The following is a 27,291-nucleotide window of genomic DNA, read 5'->3' as shown; positions in this document are numbered from 1 at the left end:
CCCCGAGCCTCTGGCAAGCTCCATTCTGCTGTTTCTCTGAATCTGACTACTCGAGAGGGACCTCGTATAAGTGGATCCTACAGGGTTGCCCTTTTGTGACCAAATTATTTCACTTAGTGTAATACCCTAAAAGTTCACTTGTGCTGTCACAGGTATCACAACTTCCTCTTTATGGCTCAGTCAAATTCCTTGTATGTTCCACCCTTTATTTATTTATTTATTTATTTATTTTTGATCCGGAGTTTTGCTCTTGTTGTCCAGGCTGGAGTGCAATGGCACAATCTTGGCTCACCGAAACCTCTGCCTCCCGGGTTCAAGCGATTCTCCTGCCTCAGCCTCCGGAGTAACTGGGATTACAGGCATGCGCCACCACACCCGGCTAATTTTGTATTTTTAGTAGAGACGGGGTTTCTCCATGTGGGTCAGGCTGGTCTCGAACTCCTGACCTCAGATGATCCACCTGCCTCGGCCTCCCAAAGTGCTGGGATTACAGGCGTGAGCCACCGTGCCCAGCCTGTTCTACTTTTGATCTCTTCATTCATTTGACCACAGGCATGCGGGTTGTTTCTACCCACTGGCTACTGTGAACAGAGCCGCTATGAATGTGGGTGCACAAACACCTCTAGCTCTTTAAGACGCTGTGCATTCTCTTGAATCCATACCCAGAAGTGGAATTATGGGATGGGATGGTGGTTCTTGTTTTAGTTTTTTGAGGAATTGCCACAACGCGTTCACAAGTGACTTCTGAGCACTGGACACTGAGCTAGTCCAACTGAGGAACGGAATTTTTATTTATTTTTATTTAAATTTAAATAGCCACATTTCATAAACGGCAACTATACTGGATGGTACAGAATTCCAGTCCAACCTACTCTTTACTAATGGGAAACTGAGGTCCACAGAGTGATTTTTTTCCTGAAATGCCACTGTAAGTGGCCAGGCCAGCACAAGACCTTCACTGAATTTGGCTACCCTGAAAGTTCACATTCCTGCTTGTGATATGCGGTTAGCACCTGTATCCCCTCCACAGACCGTGGGTTCCAGCAAGATGGCAGCTGCCCCGTTGGGATCCCCACTGTACTTGCAGGCCTCGCCCTGCTACCAGCACGGGCGTGCAAGGATCTGTCTGGGTCCCTGCTTTCCATTCTTTCGGGTATCCAGACTAATGATCACCAGTACCCACGTCGACTCTCAGAAAGGTTCTGATTTGGACAGTAACTGACAGGTCACCCCACAGTCAAAGCAAAATGCAGAGCTTCCCTCCTGGCTCCATGGCTGAGAGTCAGGGGCCTGGGGCTCTGGTTCTGGTTCTGGTTCCAAATGACCTTTCGCAAGTCTCTCCACCCTGGGAAACAGGACATGCACCTCCTGACCTCCCTTCCAGCTCCTGCTCTGCGAGCTCCCGGGTGCCCGAGGCTGTGGCTTGCTCAGTGATATCCCAGCTCCTAGCGCAGCCCCTGAGTAGGGCAACACACCCGCTCCAGAAATAACTAACACATCCGCCAGCAGAGGCATGGAGGAACCCACTGTGGTGAGTCCGCACAGTGGACTATGACTCAGCCATAAAAAGGCACGAGCATGCTCCAACAGAGATGAACTCTGAAAACATTCCAACTGCAAGAAACCAAGCACAAAAGGTCACATCTTTTATGGTTCTAGTTATATGAAACGTTCAGAGTAAGTACATCCATGGGGACAAAGAGCAGACTGGTGATTTCCAGGGGCTGGGGGAAGGGGAGTGACTGTGTACCGAGGATGATGTTTCCTTTTGGGGTGAGGAAAACGTTCTGGAATTAGAGGTGATGGTTATAGAAGGCTGTGAAAAAATGCCACTCAACGGTGCTTTCTGAATCGGCGGATAGTGTAATATGGGAATTATGTCCCCATGAGGAAGGGAGAGGAAGGGAAAGAAAGGAGGGAGGGAGGGGAAAGGAATGAGGGAAGGAAGGAAAAAAGGGAGGGGAGGAGGGAAAGAAGGCAGTCATTTCTAGTGGAGCTCGATTGAAGAGTCCAGTGGATGCAACAAACCACCATGGCACACATGTATTCCTACGTAACAAACCTGCACGTTCTGCACGTGTATCCCAGAATGTAAAGTACAATAAAATAAAGAAAAGAGTCCAGTGTTTTCCACAAGTGCCCAGGAGCCAGCTTTACAGCTCAGAGGACAGCTGAGGCCCAGAGGCCAACACTTAGGCCTGAGTTCCTCAAGCTGGTGTTGCCAGACTGTGCCCCAGACAAGCCCCCCATCTTCTTGCAGCGAGGATGTTTCTAGGGTGGCAGCCAGCTGGAGGTGTGAGGTGGCAGGAGACCTTGACAGTTTCTCTGCAGGTTCCCATTCTGAACCCAGGCCTTGTGCCAGGGCCCCTCTGCCATTCGCTGGCACTAGTGGCAGTGGGTCACTGGTCCTGTGATGGGGACTGCCCCTACATCTGCCCATCTTGGGGACCAGCTCCCTCCTCCCCGCCAGCGTCCACTGGGCCATCTTTTCTCCAGAGCTGGGGGTGGGTCTAAGGCAGGGATGTAATCCACTCGGCCTTGAGCCAGCACCCTCTGCCAATGTCTGCGCTTGGTGACAAATTCTTACCCCCACCCCAGGGCCTGCCAAGGATGAGGGAATTGGATCACTGCCTGTGGCTGGGACGGGGGCTGTAGGATATCTGGCTGGGAGACAGTGCCCAGAGAGGAGGTAGCTATCGGATATGGCACACTTTAGAGGCACTCACATTCATCACAGCCCCAGGGCTGACCTTGGCCCACCTGGCCCGGTGCCGAGGGAGAGGCTTGACACAGCAGGCTTGCAAAGCCCGACGTGGAAACCGAGACCCAGGGGCCGCCCTTCTCTGCCCACCCCTCCCTGTGTGTCATGCTGCCTGGTCTATGACCCAGAAATGTCCACACACGTCCCATCAGCCTTGCTGGCCAAATGCAGAGATGGTGTCGCTGGGGCAAGGGACCCTGAGCCACGGCCCAATGCCGTTCCCAGCTTCAGGGGACAGCCACATGGTACCCATGTCACAGCCGGGCCTGCACCCCAGGACAAAGCTCTCAAGTCAAGTCAATGCCATTCCCATCTTCCCCAAATCCAACCTGCCTCTCAGAGCACGGACTAAAACGGCCACATCCCCACATACCTCGTCAGTCACTGCCAATGGTGGCCAAGCTGAATGCAAGGTCATCCTCGTCCTGCCCACGGAGGCCTGTGAAGCCATTGACCAGGCCACGGCAGTGGAGCCAGTGGCACTCACCACACCCTGTCAGCCTTCCAGGCCCGTGTCCAGGAGAAAGCTGCCGGCAACTGCAGCTGGTGCCATTGCCCTCGCAAAGATTTCCTTGCCTCCGTCCACCCCGGCCCAGCACTCTCCTTACTTTGCCTCATAACAACACACACAGGAGCAGCCTCAAGCTGCCCTCCCTCTACAGGCTCCCTGGAATCCAGACCCTGGGGCCACCACTCCTGCGGCAGCCCTACCGCCACCTGCAGGCCTTCCCAGAACCCTTGCACTCATGGAGGACTTCAGATCCTATAAATTAACAGATGCTCCCTGGCCCCCACAAAGGGGCTTCTTAAAGGTGAGTGAGTCCCTGATGCAGGCAATGCTAGGGGCACAGGGTCCAGCCAGGGCTGCTCCCTCTTCCTCTCCTACCTCCCTGGGTGCCTGCAAAGTCCTTCAGATCCCTGCTGAATCCTGGGGAAGCCCCTGCCTGGCAACCAGGGCTTACCCTCCCTGCTCCCACACAGAGCCTGCCCTCTGCGTCCAGGCAGTCTCCCCACGATGGTAACTGAATAATGATGTGTGCGGTTTCCTCTCACCATGACCTCCCCACGTAGGGTTTGTGAAGCCAGACACCTCATCCATCAATCACGCTCACTCTGGCCCGGCTTTCTTCCGAGTAGCGTAGGGCTCACGGCAAAGCCCCGGCAAAAAGTCTGGTGAATGAATATGAACAAATGAAGAAACAAAGCTCATCAGAGCTGTCGAGGTTTACTGGGGCTCTCTGTGCCAGGCGTTACTCTAACTTTTTTTTTAGAGAGTGGGTCTCACTAATGTTGGTCAGGTTGGTTTCGAACTCCTGGCCTCAAGCGATCCTCCCACCTTGGTCTCCCGAAGTGCTGGGATTATAGACATAAACCACGGCACCCAGCCCCAGGTGTTACTCTAAACGCTGCTCAGGAATTATTATAACTCATGGATCATCACACATTCCTATAAGGTGGTCACTGATTCTGTCCCATTTCACAGATAAGGAAACTGAGGCCAAGAGGACTTTTGTCAATTATGAGGGTCGCAAAGCGAGTAAGTGGTAGAGCCAGGATTTGAAGCCAGGTAGGTGAGCCCCAGGCTGCTGACCCCCTCCCCAGGCCAGGTCTTTGGGCACCATGGAAAGGCTGGAGAAGTATGGGGTTCCTGCAGCCAGGACCCAGAAGGTGCCAACTGCGGTGTGGGCAGCTCAGCACTGAGGCTTTGGACTCCAGCTCCTCCTTCAGTTGCTCTCCCCCAGGGAGTTGGAGGCAGAGCCCTGAACTGCCAGGAGAAGATTCCACCCGCCAGTTGGGGAAACTTGCCAGGGCTCTTCCCAGGGCTTAGAGCCACTCCAGGCCTATCAAAGCACATGAGCGTTTTAGTTTCCATAACTTCCTTGCAAGAAAGGTGATGGTGGCCGGGCGCGGTGGCTCAAGCCTGTAATCCCAGCACTTTGGGAGGCTGAGACGGGCGGATCACAAGGTCAGGAGATCGAGACCACCCTGGCTAATACGGTGAAACCCCGTCTCTACTAAAGAATACAAAAAACTAGCCGGGCGACGAGGCGGGCGCCTGTAGTCCCAGCTACTTGGGAGGCGGAGGCAGGAGAATGGCGTAAACCCGGGAGGCGGAGCTTGCAGTGAGCTGAGATCCGGCCACCGCACTCCAGCCTGGGCGACAGAGCCAGACTCCTTCTCAAAAAAAAAAAAAAGAAAGGTGATGGTACCAGCTACTGGGCCGGGCTGGGGGTCCCAGATTCCAGGGGCCCTCTCAGGCCTGCCTATGGCTCTCCCAGGACACAGATGCTTACTTGAGAAACCCTAGTGCACCAGGGGTAACACAGCCAAAATGAAGAGACAGAGCTGCCCCAGCGCCCCTGCCAAAGCTCCCAGGTGGATCTACCCAGCAGACACCAAAATGTCCATCCCTCATCTGAAAACTCCACCTCCAGAAGGCCGCCCCAGGTTGGGCTGACAAAATCCACAGAGGCCTCAACGATGACTTCTCACTTCAGGTATGAGTGAGTGGGTTGAGGGAGAAGCTATTGTTAACTACTAATAGTTCAGGAAATGCAGGTAAAGGAAAGAGAATGGTAAGGCAACAGGGCTGGAAACTAGACACATGCACAGAGGTGGGCAGACCTCAGAGAAAGAACTGCTCTGGAACAAGATGGTAAAGAAACTATAGACAATAATGGTAGATGATGATCCTGGGGTTCCAGTGGACCAAGACCACAACACTGATTCATTTGAAAAGTATGTATTGAGTGTCTGCTTCACAGTAACAAGCAGATGACACTACAGGCTTGAGAGCAGTCAGAATGAAAACAGCGGTGGCAAATGGGAATTTCAAGTTCATTTATTTAAATGTTTATTAGCAAAGACCTCTGGGCAGATGTGAAGCAGTCTTTAACATGTAAGGAATTCACAATCTGAATTGTCCTGTACAGTAGTACAGGACACGTGTGTGCCACAAACCGCTTTTAGAATCTGGTGAAAAGTAAAGACTCTCCCTAGAAAAGTATACATTGAAGACAGACAGACAGACACACACGCATTTTGGAGGGTTCATCAAAGAATCCCTAGGCCAGTGGATCCCAATTAAAAACAATAACTTGGCACTCTGGGAGGCTGAGGCGGAAGGATCGTTTGAGCCCAGGAGTTCAAGACCAGCCTGGGCAATGTAGCGAGGCCCCATCCCTATAAAATGAAATAAAATGAGAATAAAAAAAAGAACTTGGTGTGATGAGAACTTACAGAATTGAATAGGGTTATCTCAGCATTACCTTCAGCACTCTCTAAACTTTCGACCACATACACGAAGTTCTGGGTTCTACGGCTAGAGAAGAGGGAGGGCAGGTTAAAAAAATTATTCAAGGCGGAAGATTAGTCTGAGAAACAAAGAGGTAAGAGGAGAAGACTGAGGCCAGCTGGCCTCCATCCCTGAGCTCCGGCAGGAAGAGCCCCCAAGTGAGAACAAGTTGCTGTTCACGGACAGTGGACTCCAGAGGGGGTGGACAGAGACACTGAGGAATGTCATCCCTGGGGGGCTCTGAAAACAGGATCTTTTCCCATCTCAACTCCGCTTTCCACTGCACTGTGCTCCTATTAACCTACCCAAGCTACTACAAACACTCCCTAAATGTCACCGCGGACGTCCTGTTCTCTTCTAAAGATGGAAACACTGAATATAAATGACCAAATTGGCCGGGCGCGGTGGCTCAAGCCTGTAATCCCAGCACTTTGGGAGGCCGAGGCGGGTGGATCACGAGGTCAGGAGATCGAGACCCTCCTGGCTAACACGGTGAAACCCCGTCTCTACTAAAAATACAAAAAACTAGCCAGGCGCGGCGGCGGGCGCCTGTAGTCCCAGCTACTCGGAGGCTGAGGCGGGAGAATGGTGGGAACCCGGGAGGCGGAGCTTGCAGTGAGCCGAGATCGCGCCACTGCACTCCAGCCTGGGCGACACAGCGAGACTCCGCTCTCAAAAAAAATAAATAAATAAATAAATAAATGACCAAATTGTGCAAAAGTGTGTGGGTGGGGGATCAAGGACTGAATTTTTAAAATGCACACAGCTCATCTAATTTGTTAACTAACTCCAAATCCAATTACACTTCACACTTTGTATGGGGCAAGAAGCGTCTCCTCAAAGTCTGCTTAGGACCTGGGATGCCGGAAATCTGAGACTCTGCCTTCCCCTCCTGAGAAACTCTGAAACCCTGCTTAGAAATTGAGCACAATGGCTCTGGCCTCCCAGAGAAAGACACGGATTTGCAAAGGCAAAGAGCTGCATTTTTCTCCGAGCTGGAGCTCTTTCCGGGTTTCCACGATGGGGCTTAAACAAAGCCGCAGCTTTACGGTTCCCCTGTCAGTCCTCTCTCCTTCTCGGGGAGTGACAAGGTGGAAGAGCCAACAAGAATCCTGTGTGCTCCTTTGCAGGACCTGGAAAGGACAGGTGGTGTGAGTCTGTCTCTATCCAGCCTCCTCTTTCATTCATTCAGGGGCCCCAGGCGCCCCCAAGGCAGGGGGGCGGGGGTCCCCACTTTTAATGCCGGCCAAGGTTCCTCCAGCTTTTCCCTCGCCAAACCTTTTCAAGCAAACCTCTCCTCTATTGTGGAGGAAGGAATCTCAAGCAGCTCTGCCTTTCTGCCAGCACGCTTTCAATCGGCCCCAGTCGGTAAAGTCAAATTTGGACAAAGTCCAAAGGCTCCCCACACCACCCGCCCCTTTCTGGAAGAGGCCTCCTCTGTTCTTTCATTTGCAGCCCGCCATCTCCCCAGCCTGAGTTTTTTCACCCAGGCTCCATGGCCTATTGAGACATCAATCTCGGGCCAGAGCAAGCTCTGACCTGCAAACCATCGCCATTCACTTCCTAAAGAGCCACTCTCAGAACTCAGGCTGCAGGAAGGGCAGGCCAAAGATGAATCCTCTGACTTCTGCTGTGGTGTGCGGGGGGTGCTATTTTATATTCTGTTTTCCGCTGCCCTCTTGCCTTGCCCCAGCCCCTGAAGTGGATCCACTGCAGAGGGAGGATCAGGGAATGGCCCTGATGCCTCCCCCACCCCAGAGAACCTTCCAGCAGGAGCGGCCCCTACCCCAAAGCAACCCCAAGATCCAGCCTGTGCCAGCCCTCTGGCCATGTCCACAGTGGCCAGCCAACCACAGAGATTCCATTAGTTCTTGGCAAATCTGCAAACTTAAAAAGAGAAAGAAAAGTTCCCCCGTGGGTGGGTGGACACTGGTCATCTGTCACAGGCTGGAATTTCCTCTTATCAGGGATGTCCCCTAAGCAGGGGTGGGGGAGAGCAGGACCCAGAGCCTCCCTCTCTCCAGTCCCTTCTGCTATCAGCAGGCCTGTCAGCAGATACACAGCAGAGCTCGGCAGTGAGGTAACAACAGGGACTGGGGGGGCGGGGGTTCCACCTCCCCCAACTTATGAAATCATCTGAAATAACAACACGTAGACAAGGGTCTCTGGGGTGCAACAGGGTGGCCCCCTGCCAGGAACTGGGTAGAAAAAAAAAGCTTTCCCCTAATTCCCTTCTGCTGTGCAGGTCAGGCCCTGAGGATGCTGCAGAGGCTGCCCCATGCCCAGGCCCTTCAGAGAGAGCAGGGGGCTGGGTGGAGGCAGGGCCTGCTTGGGGGTGGGGGGCAGGCAGGGAGGGGCACATTCCTGGGCCATGAGTAGGAGCCTGACTAAATGACTCCTTCAGGAGGGAGAAAGACATCGCACACAACTGTCTGATTATAGCCAGAAGGGCTGGGAAGGTGGGGGAAAGGGGTGAAGGGGCCAGCTGCTCCAGGTGCCCCCAATCCATGTAGCACCCACCTGGGCTGACGAGAGTTGGGAGATTGGAGTTGTTTTCTCTCCCCATCTCCAGGCCCTGCCCCAGGAGTCCTCCTGCTCAGGAGCCTGGGAGTTGAGGAGGTGTGGAAGCAGTAGGCCCACAGTGCCATGGCCTTGGGAACCCACAAGGCCTTGGATGTGGCTCCCTCGGTCCTAGCTTTGCAGGCAACCTACCTGGACTGCACCCACCTCCCAGAAGAGCTGCTCAGAATCCTACATGTCCGAAAGAAAGATTGATCAAAGAAGTGAGGAAGCCAAAGAGAGACCTTATGACCCATTTTCCAAGTGCACACCCCAGCAACTTCAAATGCTTTCTGAAGTAAGGATGGGGATGGATGGTTGGATGAATGGATGGGTGGATGGGTGTATGAATGGGTGAGTGGGTGGGTGGGTGGATGGACAGATGGATGAATGGATGGGTAGGTGGATGAACAGGCAGGTGAATGGATGGGTGGGCGGATGAATGAGCAAATGGATCAATGACTAGATGGTTGGGTGAATGAGTAGATGGGTGGATGAGTGAATTGGTGGATGAGTGGATGGATGGATGAGTGGATGAGTAGACAAGTGGATGAGTGGATGAGTGGATGGGTAGATGGATGGGTGAACGGATGGGTGGGTGAGTGGATGGGTAGATGAGTGGATGGGTAGATTGATAGGTGAGTGGATGGGTGGATGAGTGGATGAGTGGATGAGTGGATGGATGGATGAGTAGATGGGTGGATGAGTGAATTGGTGGATGAGTGGATGGATGGATGAGTGGATGAGTAGACAAGTGGATGAGTGGATGGGTAGATGGATGGGTGAACGGATGGGTGGGTGAGTGGATGGGTAGATGAGTGGATGGGTAGATTGATAGGTGAGTGGATGGGTGGATGAGTGGATGAGTGGGTGAGTGGATGGATGGATGAGTAGATGGGTGGATGAGTGAATTGGTGGATGAGTGGATGGATGGATGAGTGGATGAGTAGACAAGTGGATGAGTGGATGGGTAGATGGATGGGTGAACGGATGGGTGGGTGAGTGGATGGGTAGATGAGTGGATGGGTAGATGGATAGGTGAGTGGATGGGTGGATGAGTGGATGAGTGGGTGAGTGGATGGATGGATGAGTAGATGGGTGGATGAGTGAATTGGTGGATGAGTGGATGGATGGATGAGTGGATGAGTAGACGAGTGGATGGGTAGATGGATGGGTGAGTGGATGGGTAGATGGATGGGTGAGTGGATGGGTGAGTGGATGGGTGGGTGAGTGGATGGATGGATGAGTGTGTGGATGAGTTGATGGATAGATGAATGGATGGGTGGATGGGTAGATGGATGGGTGAGTGGATGGGTGGGTGAGTGGATGGGTGAGTGAGTGGATGGATAGATGAGTGGATGGGTGGATGGGTAGGTGAGTGGATGGATGATGAGTGGATGGGTGGGTGGATAAGTGGATGGATAGATGGGTGAATGAGTGGATGGGTGGATGAGTAGATGGGTGGATGAGTGGATGAGTGGATGGGTGGATAGGTGGATGAGTGGATGGATGGATGGATGGATGAGTGGATGGATAGATGGGTGAATGAGTGGATGGGTGGAAGAGTGAATGAGTGGATAGGTGGATGACTGGATGGGTGGATAGACAGATGGGTGGATGGGTGGATGAGTGGATATATAGATGGGTAGATGAGTAGATGGGTAGGTGAGCAGATGGGCGGGCGGATGAGTGGATGGATAGATGGTTGAATGAGTGGATGGGTGGATGAGTGAATGAGTGGATAGGTGGATGAGTGGATGGGTGGATGGGTAGATGAGTGGATGGACAGATGAGTGGATAGATGGGTGGATGGGTGGATGAGTGTATGGGTGGATGAGTGGATGGATAGATAGGTGAATGAGTGGATAGGTGAATGAGTGGATGGGTAGATGAGTGGATGAGTGGATGGATGGATGAGTGGATAGATAGATGGGTGGATGGGTGGATGAGTGGATGGGCGGGTGAGTGGATGAGTGGGTGGTTGGATGGGTGGGTGGGTGGAAAGACAGGTAGGTGGAAAGATGGGTGGATAGGTGGATGTAGCCTATCCAAGGAGTCTCAGTTTCAGAAACACACACATACCCTTTCATCCCAGACTCTCCCCAGGAAAAAGCAGTGTGCATAGACCACTACCTGGTCACACCTCGAGACAGTCACTTTCATCCTCTCTGGAACACTGCCTTAGGGGATGCTGCACAGGGCATCCAAGCAACCTGAGCTCAGGGTATGAGACACCAGGAAGCAGCAGGCTTACTGTGACCCTGTGGGCCTGCGCTGTGGCCCCTGCTGCCTGCACTGTGGCATGAAGCTCAGATGCACCTCTGGACTTGGGGTTCTGACCAGACGGAGCTACAGGTCCTCTGAAGAAAGAAACACACAGGGGTCACCCTTGCCTCCGAGCTGCAGGGAATGACGACCACCCAGCCCTTCCTTTCCCCAAATCTTCTCCAGGCTTCTGTGCATGGTTCTGCTGACCCTCCTCCTGTCTCTGGCAATTCTCTCAGCCTCTGCTGGCTCCTCCTCCACCCTCACCAGCGGAGTCTAGCTGACTTCACCCAGCCCCTGGACATTCAATGCCAACAATGCCACCTTCTTTGTCCAGATTCACACTTGACTGCCAGCCTGACTCAAAGACGTGTCCCTGGGCCCCACTGTGCCAGGCCCTCTGCTGGGTCCTGGCTATCCGCAGCCACGGCCACTGTCAAGCCCCGACATCTGAAGACACCTTGAACCAAATGACCGTGCCCCAGGCTGAACTCTGGAGCTCCCATCCCACCTGCCTCCCACCCCATCCTCCATCAAAGTGAACGGCCTCTCCAGCCAACAGCTATTGCAGCTAGATCTCTAGGGGCCGGGCCTAGGCCCTCCATTTCCATGACTCCAAATCCACTCATCCATCCCAAACTTCCATCAATGTTAACCCAACACATCTCACAGCCACCTGCAATCTAAGCTACCACCATTATCTGTCCCTACCCCAATCCCCCCTCCTCAAAGCGGCAGGAGGCCTGTGTAAAATGTATTAATCTGATCATTTCCCTCCATGAAGCCGTGACTGGTTTCCATTGCACCTGGGATAAACCATATTCCTATGGCTCCAGAATCCTGTCCTACCGCCGACGTGCGGTATGACCCTGAGCAAGTAACTTAAACACTCTACACCTCAATGTTATTACATGTGAAATGGGATAATATCATCTGTCTCATAAGAATGCTGGGGATCAAGTGAGATATTTATTTATGAAGCACATAGTGTTGTGCCTGGTCAGTAAATGCTTGAAGTCTTTGTTAACAGAACACACTCCCCTAACCTACTCTTTAGCTTCCATCCACACACAGCCTCCCTGGCTGCCTTGCAGCTCTTCCAATGAGGCTACCCACAGAGGTCCTCCCTGCTGGGGCCATCCTTTCTCCATGTTGTTCCTAGAACTCCCTTTTGTTTTCCCAGGATAGCTCATCTACACTGGGTCCCTCAGTTCTTACACACGTGGCCCTCAGATTGCTGTCTGGGATCTGTTGCATTCACTGCCCACAAAACCTTACACGTCCGAAGCACCCAGCAAGATGCTGTGAATGAGTGAATGAATGAATGAATGAATGGCCAGCCTGCTGCCCTTTCGTCCGGCCCCTCCTCTCTCCCAGACCAGCATGGGGGCAGCCACGGCTCCCATCTACCCCGGTAACACCACTCCCCCTGTGCCGGCCGTGCTGGCCACAGTCCTTTCCCACGGCGTTCCCGCGGCTTTGGTGTGTGGCCGCCTGTGAATGAGAGGCTCATGATTTCCGGCTTCCATCGTCCTTCTGGAGCCATAAAGCATTAAGGCGGAAGGATGGATGGATGGGCTTCCTGGGACAGCCAGGGTGGGAGGCCGGTTCAGGAAATTTTGTTCAGGAAATGGTCGGTGTGGGATGAGGCGCCCGGTGGGGAGGGGAGTGGGGCGGGGACTTGGGGCCTGGCTGTTCTCTAGCCAGGGACTCTAATCCCCACCCACTTCCCCGCCCATTCCCCAACCCCAGTGCTGGGCTCAGGACCCCTGGGGGCTCTCCTAGGAACACAGAAGACACAGTAAGGACCAGGGACACAGGACAAGCAGAGCCCGTGGGCAGGGGGCCTCCACCCAGAACACCTGAGCCTATGCCTGGCTCCAACCAGACACTGAGACCTTGGCCAGGCCAGTCCCCACACTGAGGCAGGGGGGTCCCTTAGAGGCCGTGGTCAGCAAGCCCTGCGTGGTAGACACGCCACGGGGGGCTACATCTTCTCAGACACCAGCAGAGGCTCAGACGTCTCGCGGCCCGAGGATGACTTGGTCCCAGCGTCTATCCATCTGCCATCCTGCACGAAAAGCCTGACGCGACATGGCCGGCCCCAATGGAAGAGTGATTCGGGAACCTGCTAAGTGGATTTAGTAACTGGCAAACTGGATTTAGTAACTGAGACACTGCCAGGGGCTTGGTAGAAGTCCCGAATGTACCAGACCCAACCCTGACCCCCACAGAGCTCAGTCGAGCACTAAAAGGTACAGAGGCCGAGCTGAGCATCAGAGGAACACTGACCCCAGGGCTGACCGGTGCTCCACACTCTACAGTTTATAAACGGCTCATATTTACCTGATTACAACTGACCCTCTCCTGCGAGGCCTTCTTTAGATTCTCCGTTCCCTAAAGTAATCAGTTGTGCCTTTTGAAATCAGAGCAAAGTAATAAAACCGCAGGAATAGTGTGTTCTTATGAACACTGTGATGTTAGCTGGTTAAATGAGGGAGCCCCCAGGGTCTCCCACACTGCCCCAATCCTGTGTCTCTTTTGGTCCTGGCCCACCCTCCATACTTCCTGCTTCTCTTCTTTCTCCTCCTCCGGAGGACCCAGGGCCTGGGGCTGACCTACTGTGGGACTCCAACGGTGATCTCCAGGAAGAAATGCCGGCTTCCTCCTTCCACCTAGTAGTGACCCCTGGCTCGCTCACGCTCACGCAGCCAACACGGGCAGCAGCCGGAACCTGGAAGCTCCTAGGGTGGGAGCCTGTCCCCTCCCAGGCCCCTTCCAGCCCGAACTCCAGGAAGAAGCTACATTCATATGGTAATTTCTCCCAAGGCTGGGAGGGGGAAGGGGCCTGGCCGGAGCCTGACCGCTTTCCAGAGGCTGCACCCACTGGGCCTTCCAAGCCAGCTGGGCTCCTCGGCTGTATCCCTGAGGGATGGTAACAGACTGCAGCATAAACTGCCCACTGGCTGGCTGGGGAGTGGGTACCCAGATGCGGGCCAGGGCCAGGGCCAGGGCCTTTGCTTTACAGGTCATGTGGTGGTTTAAAGTAGGCACTTTAACGGGTACACATTTGTGTTACAGTTTACTCGTGTGTGTGTGTGTGTGTGTGTGTGTGTGGTGTGTGTGTGTGTGTGAGACAGTCCAGAAAGACGGTAACACATTGCTTCCCAAAGACGGTGGCCCTGGGAGACCTGTGGCCACCCTCACCTGGGGCCCCCAGCACTTCCAGCCTCACCCAGGAAGGTCCTGTCTACCCGGGTTTGAAGTTGGTCCCAGGGAAGAATCCTCTCAGAAAAACAAAAGTCACTTCCCCCAGCCTCAGCCCAGCCCCCTACCAGGGGTGAGTTACACCAAACTCCCCCTCCCCCTCCACTCCCACTTCCTCTCTCACGCTGCAACTAGCTGCAAGCAGCTCACCCACCCAGGCCTGCCAATATACCACAGAAAAGACACACGAACCTTGCATTTCCCCTTTCTGACTTGCTGTGGGCTCCAACAGGCAAAGGAAACTGGAAGTCAGCAGCCAGGACCCAGCTGCAGGCCCCGGGGGCCATGCTGCATCCCTGGCCACACCGGTCCCTGTGCTGATTCAATGTCCACTTATCCTAGTTCATGGAGCGAGGCCTGGACTCAAGAAGAAACAAAGAGGGCCTTGGCCTCCTGGGGCTCACAGTGCCCTGTGCCTGTGAGAGTAACCTCAGAGCACAGTACAGAGAAATGGCTGTGACAGGGACTCGCAGCACCTGGCTGGCCAAGCACAGCAATGCACCCCCACCAGGCCTGGGTCCCTCAGCAGACACATGGCTTAAAGGCTGGTTGGCTAAACCACATGACCTTGTAATTACCCAAGAGAAATGAAAAATGTGTTCGCACAAAAACCTGTAGACTGGCACTCACTGCAAAACTCTTCACAACAGCCAAGTAGAAACAACCCAAATGTCCATCAGCAGATGAAGAGATACGCAGTGTGGTCTATCCACGATGGAATATTATTCAGCCATGAAAAAGAATGAAACGCCAGCACCTGCTACAATGTGGATGAGCCTTGAAAACATTCTACCAAGTGAAAGGAGCCAGACACCAAGGCCACATATTGTAGGATTCCATTTATACAAACTATCTAGAACAGGTAAATTCATAGAGACGAAAGCAGATGAGCGGTGGCTGGGGCGGAGAGCCCGGAGTTGGGAACGGGGAATGGCTAATGGGGACAGGGTCTCTTTTGGGGATGATGAAACGTGCTGGGATTAATGGCGATGGCTGTGTAACTGTGATGGTTAATTTTCTGTGTTAACTGGACTGGGCTATGGGGCACCTAGGTATTTGGTCAAACATTATTCTGAGTGTATCTGCGAGGGTATTTTTGGATGAGTTGAATATTTAACTCTTTACCTTTTAGAAAAAAAAAAAAGTTCAGCTCACTCCCAGCACTCACTTAATTTTACATAAACATGCTCTTTGAGGCTGAAGCAAATCTGACTGATGTTCTATGTGAAAATTAAATATAAAAACCGGCCAGGTGTGGTAGCTCATGCCTGTAATCCCTGCGCTTTGGAAGCCGACATGGGTGGATCACTTGAGGTCAGGAGTTCGAGACCAGCCTGCGCAACCTGGTGAAACACCATCTCTACTAAAAATACAAAAAATTAGCCAGGTGTGGTGGCAGGCATCTTGTAATCCCAGCTAAACTTGGGAGGCTGAGACGAGAATCACTTGAACCCGGGAGGTAGAGGCTGTAGTAAGCCGAGATCGTGCCACTGACCTCCAGCCTGGGCAACAGAGAGAGATTCCGTCTCAAAAAACAAAAAAATTAAAAAGAAAAAAATTTTTAATTGTTCCTGCAGTTATTTCTAAGCAAAACAACAGGATCATCTGAGTCATCTATTCTGGAAAAATCGGATTCATCAAATGAATCTTCAGCCAACAAATGATGAAGAACAATGTTAATATCACTCGTAGGAATGCTGTGTTCTCTAGGATTTGACATTTTTAGCGATTGAGAATTACTTTTTTTTTTTTTAGATTGAATCTTGCTCTGTCGTCCAGGCTAGAATGCAATGGCACGATCTTGGCTCACTGCAACCTCTGCCTCCCGGGTTCAAGCAATTCTCCTGCATCAGCCTCCCAAATAGCTGGGATTACAGGCACCTGCCACCACGCCCGGCTAATTTTTGTATTCTTAGTAGAGACGGGATTTCACCATGTTGGTCAGGCTGGTCTCCAACTCCTGGCCTCAGGTGATCGGCCTGCTTCAGCCTTCCCAAGTGCTAGGATTACAGGCATGAGCCACCACACCCGGCTGAGAATTACCATTTTTTTTTAATAGAAATACCACTACTAAAAATGGAATATGCTATAAACAGAATGATGTCTTCTGTTTCCGAAGTCAATATACTAGAGTGATGTGAAAATAATAATAAAAGCAAGCTACTTCCTGGCAAAGTTATCTCAGGGTGAATGCTGCAGCCACAAGCACTGCTGGTGAGTGTTCTCGAGGCAAACGGGAAAAGGGTGCAACCAGGAGCCCGGGGAAAGCAGACTGCGTGCTCTGATGGGGGTGAGCCTCACCCGATCAGTTGAAGGCAACAGGGTTTGGAAGGCACACTCCAAGATACAGTGCCTTGGCACAGTGAATATTTTCGGCTGAAGGAATTTAAGAAATGGCAGGTCCAAGAAGGACTTGCTGGCTGCCCCTTCTCTGAAGTAGGTCATAAGCCCCTCATGTAAGAGGTGCCCTCCCGGCCGGGCGTGGTGGCTCAAGCCTGTAATCCCAGCACTTTGGGAGGCCAAAACGGGCAGATCACGAGGTCAGGAGATCGAGAACATCCTGGCTAACACGGTGAAACCCCGTCTCTACTAAAAAATACAAAAAGCTAGCCGGGCGAGGTGGCGGGCGCCTGTAGTCCCAGCTACTCGGGAGGCTGAGGCAGGAGAATGGCGTAAACCCGGGAGGCAGAGCTTGCAGTGAGCTGAGATCCGGCCACTGCACTCCAGCCTGGGCGACACAGCGAGACTCCATCTCAAAAAAAAAAAAGAGGTGCCCTCCCTACACCCAGGAGAAATGAACAGCCTCATCTCCAGAGATAGAGGATCTGAGAGGGGCCCCGGTACACAGGCCTTGCTGAGACCCCCACCCCGGGCTCACTGTTCAGCTCATCTTTTGTTGCTCTGTCACAGGTTCCCATGACTTTAGTTACTCTTCATCAAACCCAGCACAAAAACGTCCAGGCTTAGGCTGGGCACAGCGGCTCACGCCTGTCATCCCAGTACTTTGGAAGGCCGAGGTGGCCGGATCACTTGAGGTCAGGAGTTGACCTCAAGCATTCCTACGAGTGATATTAACATTGTTCTTCATCAGTTGTTGGCTGAAGATTCATTTGATGAATCCAGGCCTGGCCAACATGGTAAAACCCCATCCCTACTAAAACTACAAAAATTAGCCGGGTGTGGTGGCACATGCCTGTAGTCGCAGCTACTCAGGAGGCTGAGGCGTGAGAATGGCTTGAACCCGGGAGACAGAGGTGGCAGTGAGCAGAGATCATGCCACTGCACTCCAGCCTGGGCAACAGAAAAACAAAATAAATAAACAAAACAAAACAAAAAAAACTGCTCAAAACAAGCAAAAAACAAATAAAACAAGCAAAACAAATAAAAACTGCTCAGGCCTAGGCCGGGCACGGTGGCTCACGCCTGTAATCCCAGCACTTTGGGAGGCCAAGGCAGGAGGATTGCTTGAGCCCAGGAGTTTGAGACCAGCCCGGGCAACATAGTGGGACCCTGTCTCTACAAAAAATAAAAAATTAGCCGGGCGGGGTGACGCATGCCTGTAGTCCCTGCTACTTGGGAGTCTGAGCTGGGACTTAAGAGTGGGTTCAGAACAGCTCCTGGGGCCGGCAGCTGGGTCCCAGCTTGAGTCTAGAAAGTCAAGGCTGCAGTGAGCTGTGATTGGGCCACGGCACTCCAGCCTGGACGGGCTGCAGAGTGAGACCTTGTCTCAAAACAAAACAAAAACCGCTCAGGCTAACGGTTTCTCTGGGTCTTCATTTCCTTATGAAGGCTCTGTGTCAAGTAAAACTTACTTGAATTGTTACGCTTGTTTCCTGTTAATCTCTCTGGCAGTCTAATTTCCAGGGTCCCCGCCAATGAATCCAAAACCGATAGAAGGAAAGGGTTTTGTTTTTCTCAGATTTTGTTCTGATCGGGCCTTTGTAATTTTGTGACAAAGACCTGAAGGTCTGAATAGGACACAAGGCCTGAGTGAGAGAGAATTCTTCCTGCTTAACCGCCTTCAACCTGGAACATCAGTTTTTTCCTGCTTCAGACTCAAACGGACACACGGTCCGTTTCTGGGTGTGTGGGTCTCAGGACCGGAACGACGCCATTGGCTCTCCTGGGTCTTGGGCCTTCAGGTGGACAACCAGAGCCACACCACGGGCTCTCCCGAGTCTCCAGCCTGCTGATTTACTCTGCGAATCTTGGCACTTGCCAACTTCCGAAATGAGGTGAGTCAACTCCTCACAAGAATAAATCTCTTTATCTGTGCACACGTACACACCTTCTATTGGTTCTGTTTCTCTGGATGACCCTAATACAACCACTTTGTGAGTACAGCAAAACCATTGAACTGTAGGCTTTGAAAAGGTCAAGGTCACAGTATGCAAATTCTATCTCCATAAAGCTACCACTTAAACAGCAACAAGAGGCCAGCGAGCCCTGTGCACTCCTCTGCAAGCAAGAGCGGGGACAGCATCGTCCTTGCCCTCGGATGTCCCCAGCCTCCAGCCCAAGTCTGGGAACATCTTTCATGTGCCCCCTCCTTCAATTCTATAGTCCCAGGGTCAGGGTGGTCCTCAGCCTGGTACCTTCTCTGCACCTCCTCACCCTCTCCTCACACCAGCCAGTGGACACAGAGGTCTCCTCACGGATTTTTATTTTTAGTATTTATTTATTTTTATTTTTTTGAGACAGAGTCTCACTCTGTCGCCCAGGCTGGAGTGCAGTGGCGTGATCTCGGCTCACTGCAACCTCCGCCTCCTGGATTCGAGCGATTCTCCTGCCTCAGCCTCCCGAGTAACTGGTATTACAGTCATGTGCCACCACACCCTGCTAATTTTTTGTATTTTTACTAGAGGTAGGGTTTCTCCATGTTGGCCAGGCTGGTCTCGAACTCCTGACTTCAGGTGACCCGCCCGCCTCGGCCTCCCAAAGTGCTGGGATTACAGGCGTGAGCCACCGCGCCCAGCCTCCCCATGGATTTTTAAAAAGGCCCTGGGTGACACGGACTGCAATCTGCTAAGTCACTAAATGACCCTTTTAAATAAAGAAGGAAGTCATAAACCTCCACTTAAAAGGAGTGGGGGATGGCAACAGAAACACAGCCAGTCAGAAACCGGAAAGGTCTCACTCAACTCGTCCCCAAGGTCTCTGGGTAGAAGGGACATGAAGGAAAACCTGCCTGCTAAGACACCCCACTCAGCACCCCACCCCCCAGATGCAAGACGCAGCTGTGCATAGCGGCAGCAGTGAGGACCCTGGCCCAGCAGGCCCCCGCATCCCCAGCAGAGGGCTCCAGGGGCTAGGGCTGCTCAACACGACCAAGAAGAAATGACCGCAGGAGCCCCCAGCTGCTGGGGGTGGACCCCGCGGTTTCCTGGGCCATCTCTAGTGGGGGTGGCCCCCGCGGTTTCCTGGGCCATCTCTGGTGGGGGTGGCCCCTGCGGTTTCCTGGGCCATCTCTGGTGGACCCACTCCAAATCTGGAAGACGCCCAAGCCCTCTCCCTCCCCATATCCAAACCCCAACCACACCAGCCAGGAGCCTTGATGGACAAGAAAAAACTCAATTAAGCCCCACTGTGCTGGATGACATGGGCCCCAGAGGGAGAGGGGCCCCTGTGTTGCTCAAGTTTAATAACTTCAGCAGTCGGGTCTCCAAGTTAATTAGCTCTTTCTTCCCCAGCAGTCCTCGGGGAGCCCCACGGTGAGCTGTGAGGAGCCAGCCCAGCACGGCACACATGAAGTAGGGGCCTTCCCTCACTCCCACTCCACAAACACCAGGGCCCCTCAGGGGACCAGCCTCCCATCCCTGAGTCATTTCTCCCCCATTGCCCTCTCAACAAGGAACAGAGAAGGAGCTTCTACTGCTTCTGTAGATGTAGAAACTGAGGCAGGCACAGACAGGTCATGCGTGATATGGTTTGGACATTGTCCCCTCCAAATCTCATGCTGAAATGTGATCCCTGATGTTGGAGGTAAGGCCTGCAGGGGCAGGGGTTGGGTCATGGGGGCGGACCTCTCATAGAAGTCTGGGAGGGCTGGGTGCGATGGCTCACGCCTGTAATCCCAGCACTTTGGGAGGCCGAGGCGGGTGGATCACAAGGTCAGGAGTTTGGGTCCAGCCCAACCAACATGGCAAAACCCCGTCTCTAGTAAAAACACAAAAAAATTAGCTGGGCGTGGTGGTGTGTGCCTGTTATTCCAGCTACTCAGGAGTCTGAGGTTACAGTGAGCCGAGGATTGTGCCACTGCACTCCAGCCTGGGTGACAGAGCGAGACTCCATCTCAAAAGAAAAAAAAAAAGAGTCTGGGAGTTCCCTCTCTCGCCATGTGACGGGCCAGCTCCCCCTTCACCTTCTACCATGAGGAAAAGCTTCCTGGGGCCTCCCCAGAAGCCGAGCAGATGCTGGCGCCACTTGTACAGCCTGCAGAACCGTGAGCCAAATAACCCCCCAGCCTCGGCTATTCCTTTACAGCAACTCGAAATGGACGAACGCGATGTGTTAGTTTCTCTTTCTGGACCCCACAGTGTGCCTGGCTGGGGCTGTGCTCTGGGGAAATGGCAACTGTGAGGTCCTCACAGACAGGGCCTGGGGTCTTAACCACAGCCGCATCTCAGCACCTTGATATTATTGAGTGGATGTCCAAAAAGCACTGCTGGGTGAATGCACGAGTGAATGATGAAGATGGAGGTGGCTGTTGGTGCCAGGGTAAGGCCCCAGGAGTCTGGGGAGGTGGGACCGGGCAGTTCAGGTCAACGGCTAACCCTGGGCAAGGCCGGGAGGCAGCCAGGACAGGAAAGGACAGCTGAGGGATTTTATGTGAGTAGCCTCACTCTTCCCAGGAGGGCAGTAAGCAGGACTCAGACCAAGGGGTGCCAGGTGGGAGCGGCACTCAGGTGGCCCGAGGAGCAGGTGCAGGCTTGGCAGGGCTGGTGGTACCATGTGTGGGGCCGATCTTGGCCCTATTCACTGCCTCCACCTCCTGGACACATGGGCCCATGGCCCCCAAGGCCCTCTTCTGTCCCCATGCCCACCTCTCCAGGCTCCACTTCCAGATACCAAGCCGTTTTCTCACTCCCATCTCTCCCGTTGTCCCTATATCTGAGCTGACCTCCTCCCCGAGCTCTGGTGAAATTCTAGCGCCCAGAGGTGCATCTCACATTCCTGGGCCACAAAGCCTTTGCAGTCACCACTTTCCCGGGACATTCCATCTTAGAGCTGAGTATATACTTATCTCACTGGATCAGAAGCTTCAGGAAGGCCCGTCTTGCATGCTCCTGCCCCCCACTTCCTGCCCGCCACTCAGCCAGCGGCTGCCATGTGGTTGGGCCTTGGCAGCCACCACAGCTGGTAACACACACTTAGCACTTCTGTGTCCAGGTTCCATGCTGAACCTCTTCCGTTTCATCTCCATTTGTCTTCATGATGGCCCCTGATGTGGTAACCATCATTATCCATTTTTCAGACAAAAGACTATGGCTCAGAGAGAAAGAATGGCAGGTCCGAGGCCATGTGGTTCGTAACAGGCAAATGGACCCGGCAGTCTCTCTACCCACGAGTGGGGCTCCTCCCTGTCTACAGAGCTCACCGAGGTTTTAGAGCCTGGAACCAGTGAGTCCATTGAGCGCAAGGATAGTGGTGGCGCCGGGGCTGGAACAAGGCAAGGGCCCCCCGAATCACAGTCCCAGCTGTGGACCACACCTCGGGACCCCGCCCTGGCTGGGAACCTTGCTCCAGCCCACCCGGGACCCCTTCCCACCCCAACTCCTGCACTGGGCTGTGCGTGGGGGTCTGCTGAAGGAGTGAGGGCAGGACGGATGGTGAGCAGGGTAGAAAGCGACTCTGGTGGGTAGGCTTCTGCTGGAAGCTTGAAACGTTCCTGGAGAACAGGAAAATACCAGCGGAAGAGGTTACAGCCCTCAGAAGGGCTCGCTGGGGACTGTCCTGCAGCCCTCTTCTCGGGACCAGCAGAAAATCCAGCCCCCCTTCAGGGTGAGTCCAGGGAGCCTGTGGGGTACCAGCTGTAGCTAGGGTGGTGCGTGGGTTTACCCAGGGCACGCTGCCGTGGAGGAAGGCCGTCTGGAGGACGAGACATGGCCCGCAGTCAGCTTAAACCTCATGTATTCTGTAAATAATTATTTATAATAAACAAGCCTTATTCACCCTCTAAGAAGAGTAAAATACTACAGGAGGCACTTTCTCACCAACTACACACGTCACAGTGACTTCACTGCGTCACTGAGGGTGCCCGGTTCAGAGTAAACCATGGCCAGGGGGATGGGCACACTGCCAAATCAGCCAGACCTCCACTCCTGAAAATGTGGGCTAAATTCTCTTCAACAGGTTACAAGGAAATTCAGCGTGAACCCCATGTTTCCACCACTATTGGCTGTTCCAGAAGACTGGGAGGAGGGGCCTTGCCTTTTCCCCACTCTTGGTCACAGGGTTTGAGGCCACAACTTGGACTGGGACCGCAATCTCCTTCCTAGGGAAGAGGCTCAGTCAGGGGTGTCTGCCAAGGCCCAGTGCATAAACACGGAATTCACTTAACGTCCACTTTGGCACCTCTGGGTCTCCCAAACTGGTTTCCCCTATCTGATCCCTCGAGCAGGGAGAGTGATGGGGCATGGGGCACCTCTAGGGGAGACTGGGGGACTGGAGCAAGGTTCCCAGCTCAGGGTGAGGTCCTGAGGCACGGTCCATGCAGCGCTGCCTCTCACAGGAGGCCTGGGGCGTGACCAGGAGCTCGGAGACTCAGCAGAGGTCTGGGCATGGGACTCTTGGTACACAGCCAGGGCGAGGGCCGAGGCTGTATGGATGTGAGCAGGTGACCCTGTGCCACCAAGTACCATCTGTGCCGGGCCCTGTGCAGTGGTCCCCATATCACTGAGCTTCAGGGAGGTGAGGCAACCATCCAAGGCACACAGCCCTAGGGGAAAGGCTGGACCCAAGTGTGTCTGATTCCAGAATTCAAGAGGACAAGCCGAGGAGTCTGAGTCCCCTGAGACCTCAGTGACGGCTTAGTGCCTCAGGATGGCCAGGCTGGCTCCTGCAGCTTTAGTCAGCCGTGCCCGCCTTCAGTCATCCAGGGGCTCAGCACTGGTCACTGAGACCTGGTACTGGTCATGGGTGCCCATCCCTGGTTGTGGGGACCTGGTACTGCCTGTGAGGCCCATCCCTGGTGGTGGGGACCTGGTGCTGGTCACTGAGATCTGGTATTGGCCATGGGGACCCATCCCTGGCTGCAGGGACCCAGTATTGTCTGTGGGGTCTGTCCCTGGCTTCGGGGAGTCAGTACTGCCTCTGGGGCCTATCCCTGGAGGTGGGGACCTGGTGCTGGAGGATCCTGACAGCAAAACCACAGAAGCGACGGGTAACAGTAGTCCATTAGCAGAGCATGCGGCCTGCCCTGGCCGCGGCACCTTCCTCCACTCTGTGCCCTCTCACCACAAAGCCTGGTGCAGGTAATGAAGCCAAGAGGCGGAGAATCCGCAGGAGGATGCACACACCTGCTCCTCGTGCAGCATCCCTGCGCCCTGGGTGGCTGAGAACCCCTGCTCCTCCTCCAGGCCTCTCTGTGCCAGATCTGCACTGTTCTGCCCAGCCTCGGCTCCCACCCGCCCAGCCCCCCAGCTACAGACAGCAGCGATTCTCCCTCCCACTCAATGGGGCCACTGTCCAGCCCATCATTAGTCTTCAGGGCCAGCAGCTGACACCAGCCATGGGCAGCGCTTCCTCAGGCCCCAGTACACAAGGCACAAAAGACACCATCCTGCCCCAAGACCCTCCTAGTCACATGGCACATGGGAAGTGGGGCTGGGAATCTTCCAGGGCAGTCCCCTGCCCTGGGGGAGAGCGCGTTCAAATCCCCGAGGAAATGCCGCTCTTTGGCCCTTTTTCTGAACAATCCTCCAAGGAGACCTTGTGCGGCAAGCACAGGGAGAACGGAGATTCTTGTGAGGCTCTCAGGCTAGCCTCACAGAAACCACAAAATATTTGGAGAAAAGTTGAAAATCTGCGGTCACACAATGCTGACCATTCATGCAAACACTTGTTGAGCAAGCACCTATGACGTCCGGAAACTCAGGACGTGGATCGATAAGACACAATCCTCATGTCAGTTCTAGTGAGAGAGAGAGAGAGATGGCACCATCAACCCCACCCACTGGGGAGCCCCTTGGAGGCGGCGTGCAGGTTCAGGGCCGAATCTGCCCAGTGGACGTGCCACCCACGTCCGCGTATCTCCTGGTCCTGTGGTGGCCCCTGGAACAAAGGCTGAGAGATAAGAGACAAGGATCTGGGGGAGGGAGGACGTCCATGCACATTCCACTGGGGACACCCGCAAGGACGACTGCTCAGTGACCGTTCAGATGACCGAGTCACCTGGTGCTTAGAGCCTGGCACCCACAGAGCGGGGGGGGGGTGGCAGGCCCTGACAGGGGCACAGGCCTGAGAAGGGAGTGCTGCCAGCCAGGCTTGATGGGACAGAGAGCAAAGGGCCTCCTTCCCGAAGGCCATGCAGAGGCTGGGGGTCAATGTCAGCAACTCCATCAACATCAGTGCCCTGAGGCCGACCCAGAGTTGGGGTTCCAAGAGCAGCCTTGGGCGCTCAGGAGCTGGGATCTCACAAAGGGTGTCCCCCGCCCGTAGCTTCGGGCTAGTGACAGATCTGGCGTGCTTCTGCCCATGATCCAACTACTGAACCCAAATGAATGCATTGACAAATCGCATTTAGTGTTATTTATAGGGAGAAGGGAGGATAAAAAAAAAGAAAGAGGCCGGGCGCGGTGGCTCAAGCCTGTAATCCCAGCACTTTGGGAGGCCGAGACGGGCGGATCACGAGGTCAGGAGATCGAGACCATCCTGGCTAACACGGTGAAACCCCGTCTCTACTAAAAAAATACAAAAAAAAACTAGCCGGGCGAAGTGGTGAGTGCCTGTAGTCCCAGCTACTCGGGAGGCTGAGGCAGGAGAATAGCGTGAACCCGGGAGGCGGAGCTTGCAGTGAGCTGAGATCCGGCCACTGCACTCCAGCCTGGGCGACAGAGCGAGACTCCATCTCAAAAAAAAAAAAAGAAAGAAAGAAAGTAAATCGCTTTTAGGCTGGCTGCCCAGGGGGAGGGAAATGGGCCATCACCTCTGCCACTTTTCAGGCCCTTTGCACTGACTCCCCCACCCCCAGCAAAACCAAGGCCCAGCCCCTCCCCACGAAACCAGCCGAAACCAGTCCCAGAGTCAGCTGGGATGAAGCAACTCCTGCAGGCAGATCATTAACTCTACTGTGATGGTTCGAGCAGGGAACCCAGATCAGGCCACGGCAGCTCAGGCACCTGCAGAAGGCCTGGGCCTCTGGGTGTTAAGCTCTCTCTTCCTGCACCCGCTCCGAGCCCGGTGGGCAGTGTGCGATTCCCAGGGTTGATGAAAGAGAGGAGGAAGAGGCTGAGCTGCGGCGAGTTTGAACAGCCAGCCCTGGGAGGGACTGAGGTGGGGAAGGTTCCCACTGCTGCTCCACAGGCCCTGGAGCAAGGCTCCCATGATTCCGCCGCCAGCGGGGCAGGCACAGGCCTGGGTGCTGAGTGTGCCAGGATCTCCGCCGCTTCCTGGGTGGGGGCGAGAGGGACCCTCATGGGCCTGTAATTAGACCCGCGCCTTCCCAGCCAATTCCTCATCAAACAAACTCACACGTACAGCGGACTGGGCATGGCCGCCACCCTCGGGAACCCCCTGGGAAAGCTTCCCAAGGCTCTGCTGAGCTCCGGGAACAGGTCCCTACCTGTCCGGGAACCGGGCTGGCACTCAACAAACAAATCAAAGCTCGGCACTGGAAGGCAGAACTCTGGGACTAGAGTCCCAGCCAAGGGTCACAGTCCCTTCCAAGTCCCTCAGGAAGCCTCTTTCCCAAAGAGTGGCTGTGGGAAGCTGGGAGCCTCCAGAGTCTTCCCAAAGCCCAGGTGGTATCAATGCCCTATGTTAAGGTGAGGGCTGCAGAGAGGGGCCGGTGGGGAGGAGCCCCACAGCTCACCCCGGCCATTGACCCTGCTCTCAAGCATTGAAATAAAGTCCTCTTCCCACAGCCTCGGCCAGGGAGAGAGGGCGGAAGCCCTAAACATCCGGGGTGTATGGGAAAGGCTGACATGTACAGAGGAAACAGATAACGGAAGCTGCTGGCGGCGGTGACAGGCTTCTTAAAGGGACCTTGAGACCTTTGACACCAGAAGGGAAGCCGCACACTGCACCAGGCCTGGGGACAGGGAGAAGGGGCTCCTAAGGATAGGGTGGTCCCCTCCTGTGGAAGTGCCTCGCATTGTCTGATAACAGCAGCTCGGACCAGCCGTGGCACAACAGGAAGTTGGGAGACTATGGTGGCCCAGGAGGCTGGCCAGGGCTGGGGAGTGGTCAACCCGGAGACTCTGGTTGCCCAAGCGGGTCTAGGGTTTCTGGGGTGAAAGCCCAGAACCTTGTGGAGCACAGTGGGCCCAGTGTTCGGAGGACAGATCCCAGGCCCAGATAAGGCCTTTTTTTTTTTTTTTTTTGAGATGGAGTTTCACTCTTGTTGCCCAGGCTGGAGTGCAGCAGCACAGTCTCAGCTCACTGCAATCTCCTCCTCCCAGGTTCAAGTGATTCTCCTGCCTCAGCCTCCTGAGTAGCTGCGATTACAGGCACGTGCCACTATGCCCGGATTAGCCAGTATTTTCAGAAGAGACATGGTTTCACTATGTTGTACAGGCTGGTCTCGAACTCTTGACCTCAGGTGATCTGCCTGCCTTGGCCTCCTGAAGTGTTGGGATTACAGGCATGAGCCACTGCGCCTGGCTGACAAGGCCATTTTTGACATGGAATGCTGGTCTGACCACAGTGTTCAATGGCTTCTGCCTGCAACTATGCCCCCGCCTTCCATTAAAACAGGGCTCTCAGGGCAGAAGTCGCATCTTCTCATCCCAGAATGCCCCACGCCACCCCCCATGCACGCACAGTGGCTCCTCCCCACCGCAGCTGAATCGGCCCCATCACAATGACAGCCTACAGGGGCGGGGGCTGGTGGGAACATACACAAAGCGGCCAATGCAATAGTTTCTCAGACACCCCGACACAGAAATGACCAGAGGACAAGAGGGGCAAGCCGGGGGTCCGCGGC

At 54.2% G+C, this 27,291-nt stretch overlaps 1 protein-coding gene and 1 long non-coding RNA gene across 17 annotated transcripts in view; one reads left to right on the top strand and one right to left on the bottom strand.

Moving 5' to 3' along the window:
• SEPTIN9 (septin 9) overlaps positions 1-27,291 on the bottom strand; it is a 215,970-nt gene that overhangs the window by 22,300 nt on the left and 166,379 nt on the right. The window contains exon 1 of one of the 14 annotated variants that reach the window (XM_033182330.1): positions 26,291-26,397. The exons of 9 other annotated variants lie outside the window; for them this stretch is intronic. The gene's annotated coding sequence lies outside the window, so the exon portion shown is untranslated. Of the gene's footprint in view, positions 1-8,887; positions 8,896-13,502; positions 13,613-25,844; positions 26,398-27,291 lie in introns of those variants that run through there. 4 more of the 14 variants (XM_033182332.1, XM_033182336.1, XM_033182337.1 and 1 more) reach the window with 4 other exon arrangements.
• LOC117066752 lies at positions 13,564-22,450 on the top strand. Of its 3 annotated transcripts, XR_004430493.1 has the most exons (4): positions 13,564-13,694; positions 18,106-18,382; positions 19,838-20,129; positions 20,631-22,415. It is a non-coding gene; the product is annotated as an uncharacterized LOC117066752 (long non-coding RNA). The 3 variants fall into 3 exon arrangements; XR_004430492.1 differs by lacking the exon at positions 13,564-13,694 and having other exon boundaries at positions 17,783-18,382; positions 19,841-20,129; positions 20,631-22,450; XR_004430491.1 differs by lacking the exon at positions 13,564-13,694 and having other exon boundaries at positions 17,783-18,382; positions 20,631-22,450.

Source organism: Trachypithecus francoisi, unplaced genomic scaffold (genome assembly GCF_009764315.1).
Source record: "Trachypithecus francoisi isolate TF-2019V2 unplaced genomic scaffold, Tfra_2.0 Lachesis_group20, whole genome shotgun sequence".
Taxonomy (NCBI): domain Eukaryota; kingdom Metazoa; phylum Chordata; class Mammalia; order Primates; family Cercopithecidae; genus Trachypithecus; species Trachypithecus francoisi.
The sequence above is the reverse complement of the archived record's forward strand: the minus strand, read 5'-3'. Positions and strand labels throughout refer to the sequence as shown.